Raw genomic sequence first — 4,651 nt, 5'->3', positions numbered from 1 at the left:
ATGGAAAATTACAATCTGACTTCTGCTGACTTCATCCTACTGGGCCTGTTCCCTCCTCAAGGGTTGGCCTTGTCCTCTTCATGCTCATCATCCCCATCTTCATAATGGCCCTGGCTGGCAACCTGGCCATGGTTCTGCTCATCCTCTTGGATATCCACCTCCACACTCCCATGTATGTCCTGCTCAGTTAGCTCTCCTTCATAGACCTTATGTGCATCTGCACCACTGTCCCCAAGATGGCTTCTGGTTTTCTATCTGGATATAAGTCCATCTCCTTCATTGTGTGTAGGATCCAGGCTTTCTTCTTTGTGACTTTAGCAGGTGCAGAAGCACTCATCCTGATGTCCATGGCCTATGACCATGTGGCTATTTGCTTTCCTCTGTACTACCCCATCCACATGAACAGAAGAGTGTGTGTGCTGATGCTCCTGGGATCCTGGGTAGCAGGTGCTATTAATGCCTGTGCTCACACAACATATATCCTCCGGATCTCCTACTGCAGGTCCAGGACCATCAATTATTTCTTCTTTGATGGCCTAGCCATGCTGTCCCTGGCTTGTGGGGGCACCAGCGTTCATGAGTACACTGTGTTCCTCAGCACCACCATATTTCTCCTGTTCCCTTTTCATCATCATTGTGTTTTCTATGGGAAAGTTCTCCTTGCTGTCTACTGCCTGAGCAATGAGGAAGGCAGGAAGAAGGCCTATTCCACCTGCAGCTCCCATCTCATTGTGGTGACTTTTTACATTGTACCATCTGCTTACACTTATCTCTGTCCAAAGTTCCTCCCATCTCCAGCAGAGGAGATGGCTGTCTTCTACACCATCCTCACCCCAATGCTTAACCCTGGGATCTACAGCCTGAGGAATGAGGAGGTTCTGGGGGCTTTGGGAAGAGCAAGAGGGACATTCTGCTCCATGAACTGTAGATAACTTTCCATTTCACCGTGCTGTGTAGTTAGGAGTCACTGTTCTCAACAGTGAAAAATATTCAGTGCTGAGATCTTGGAAAATACAATTAATATCTAAGATATTTAAATACATGACATGATGATAATTATGTGTTTGAGTGTGTACATTGAATTTTTCTTTGACTTTCTTTTCCAAAAAAATAATAGGCTTGTATTTTTCATCAATCTGAAAATAGTATTTTATTATAATAAGGAAACTAAAATGAAAAATGCAGAAAAATTTTCAGTCACTTAGTATATGCTATGTGATCAAAACCTTTGTTGATGCCTTTAACTTTAAAAGTTACAGTAACAGACACATTGCCATGAATCCCCCTCAAAATACAGTCATTTGAACACATTCATCCCACTGTCCTTGCTACTTTTCTTACATTTGGACTAGCAGACATCCTGACCTACCCAAATGTGTGTGACAGGGTAAATACTGTTACTCCGTTTTTCTCGGGTTCACTAGGAATATATAAAGGAAATTTTCCTGAATCCACATCCTCAATTCTACGTTCCCCACTACATTTATACATTGCAGTCTTACATTAACTGATTGTCACAGCACAGAGCATTGAAACCAGCTGAGCTCTGTTATCACTTCCTACACCAGGGTCTGCCCACCTGCAGGCTCTGTGTGCTCAGACATTGCAACTCTAAGTAATATTTACCATCAGCTCATAAAATTCCCCTGAAAACACAGTGCATTTTCATTATCAGTACTTTAAAATGGTATATGACACATGAAAAAAATTATCTGTGTACTCTTGATTCTTCATGAAATATGACTTTGTAAATGTATGCGCTTTCATAAAACACAAATCCATCCATATCCATTTTAATCTGTGTAAAAACACAGTTTTTCTCTATGTCACATGTCTTTCATATTGTTTCTGAGTGATGTACCACAGTGCTGCCTGGGGTATCCAATAACTCCTGGGCTGGAGCAGTCCTTCTGCCTCAGCCTCTTGAGTGTCTAACCCCATAAGCATGTGCCATTGAAGGAAATAAGCATTTGGCTATTGAGTCTGCCTCTTAAAACGTGGAATGGGGATTTATTTTCCAAGTGGGTGAATATGAGTGTTAATCTACAGTGCTGTGTGATGCAGTAAATAATTCCTGTGGGCTGAACAAAGATATTCGGACAACACTGAGAGCAGCAGTGGCATTTCATGTAAGTTCTCACTCCTGGTGTCTTCCAGTATGAGCCCAAACCCCTGCCTCTCCGTGGTCACTGTGCAGTCACAGTGTGGAAGGTGAGGTCCCCGTCCTCCCTCCTGCACAGCACTCTCAGAGTGACAGCGCCTCCCATGCTCTTTGGTGAGGACATCTAAGTGGACTTGAAGAACATTACTCCATATTGTTTACACTTATGCTGTGTCAGAGATTTATTTAATTATTCTCCCATTTTAATTTTAGGTGTGTTCCTAAAGCAAAACTGATTACACCGAATAAAATGATTAATCACCTAAAAAGTGCGAAGCCCAGGTCAACTTGTCTGTTATTTCCAGAGGTACCATATACAGAATTTTTACCTTTCATAGTAACCTCTTAGTTGCCTCAAAATATCACCAGGAAATGATGAAGAGAAAAAACTGTGCATGATTATATGATGGATCTCTTCTGTCCAGATATCAGGACCACACACTACTACTGAACTAAGGAGATGAAATAATTCAAAATCCTTCTACCAGACAATTGCAGGAGCAATGCTTCCTGTACATGCCCTTAGGAAATGTCCCTTGTTTGTCTTTTTTCTCCTTTAGATAAGCAATAGCTTAATTATTCTATTGTCAATTTTTGAAATTAAATAATCAGTAACTTTAGAAATAAAAACGTCAGTCACTTTATAGCCTGCATCAGATATTTCACATAGATTTAATCAAATATGTCATTCTTCACAATGGGAACAGTATCTTCAATAAAAATGCTGGGGATGAAAGATATATGTATGCAGATAAAATGAAATTAGTCACGTATATCATGCCATATGAAAAACTCATTTCAGATGGATAAAAAATCTTTTGAAATTTTTGAACTACAAAACTAGTAGAAGAAAATCATAGTTAAATCTCCTTGATATCTGTCTCATGATAAATTGATCACAAAGCAGAAAACAACCAAAGCAAAAAGCATGCTTGCATGACTTGCATGACAAGTATTAAATTAAAAACTTCTGTACATAAGAGGGAACAGACAACCTATGGATTGAGGGGAAATATTTTTTATTTTTTTAAAGAGATTAATATAAAAGGGCATAACAAAGCAGATCAGAACAGAACAATTTATGCAACACTATTTCACCATAAGACAACCCGATATAACAGAAGCTACCACAATGTCTTTCCTTGAAATAGTTGAGCATACCTTCATGAACAATAATATCAAACATAAAAAAATACAAAACCATTAAAGAGAATGAAAGTATTACAGGGCATTCAGAACCATGTAACAGAAAAATGAACAATGGTTCCTATATTATCTCATTGTCTATAAAAAATTTGTTTATATTGCCAAACATAATAAAATCAAATAAGATACAACATGATTGAACCAATGGAAACAGAAGAACAAAAGCATGGTAGGACTTCAGAGTAAGATGATATTAAATCAGCACTGGCTATTATAGTGTCTTGTTTTCTTCAAAATAGCTGTTCATACTATCACAGATAATAAAATCAAACAACCCAGGATAAAACCATTCCAATGAATGAATGGAACACTATAAGGTTTCAAAGCAATATAATGGGTGATCATGATTACCATAAACTCTTATGTACTCTTACCATTTGTTACACTAGGGAGACCACACGGTATTTATACATGTGAGTTTGATTTATTTCGCTTATGAATATGGTCTCAAGTTGCATCCATTTATTCATAAATATCTCAATGTGATCATTCATTATAGCTGAGTAGTATTCCATTGTATAAAAATACCACAACTTTTTTGTCCATTCCTCAGTTGTTGGATACTTAGGTTGTTTCCAAGATCTGGCTATTACAAATTGTGCTGCTATAAACATGGACACACTGTGGTATGATGTTTTCAGTTCTTCTGGGAATATGCCTAGAAGTGGAATACCTGGAAAAAATGGAACTTCCAATCCCAGCTTTTTGAGAAATCTCCAGACTGACCTCCACAAAGGTTGTACCAGTCTACACTCCCACCAGCAGTGCAGGAGAGTTCCTTTTTCCCCACAGCCTCTCCAGCATCTGTTGTTGGTAGTTTTCTCGATCGTGGCCATTCTTTCTGGAGTGAGATGGAATCTCAATGTTGTTTTAATTTGCATTTCTCTAATGACTAATGAAGCTGAACATTTTTTCATGTATTTATTTACCATTAGTATTTCTTCATCTGAGAACTGTGTATTCATCTCAGATGCCCATTTTTTAGGTTGGGTCTTTGAATTTTGGGAGTCTGATTTTTAAAAAATTATATGTTTTATTCAGAAAACTTTTGTCTAGGAGACTGTTCACTAAAATTTTTTCCAAATTGGTGGGTTTTGTTTTCACTATGCTGGAGATTTCTTTTGACACGCGGAAACTTTTTATTAAGAAGTGATCCCAGTTATTGATTCTGGGAAGTATTTCCCGTGCAATTTGATTCCTATTCATGAATTCTCTACCTACCCCTATGTCTTCAAGATTTTTACCCAATTTGTCTTCCAACAGATTTAGTGATCCTGTTTTAAT

At 38.1% G+C, this 4,651-nt stretch overlaps 1 pseudogene; it reads left to right on the top strand.

Annotated features, from left to right (window-relative positions):
• Nucleotides 1–932, top strand: LOC106025029 (olfactory receptor 2L5-like; annotated as a pseudogene).
• The last annotated feature ends 3,719 nt before the right edge of the window (nt 933–4,651 follow it).

The sequence above is a fragment of the Cavia porcellus genome, unplaced genomic scaffold, assembly GCF_034190915.1.
Source record: "Cavia porcellus strain 051 isolate PalLab524CR breed Dunkin Hartley unplaced genomic scaffold, mCavPor4.1 scaffold_22, whole genome shotgun sequence".
Classification (NCBI taxonomy): Eukaryota; Metazoa; Chordata; class Mammalia; order Rodentia; family Caviidae; genus Cavia; species Cavia porcellus.
The sequence above is the reverse complement of the archived record's forward strand: the minus strand, read 5'-3'. Positions and strand labels throughout refer to the sequence as shown.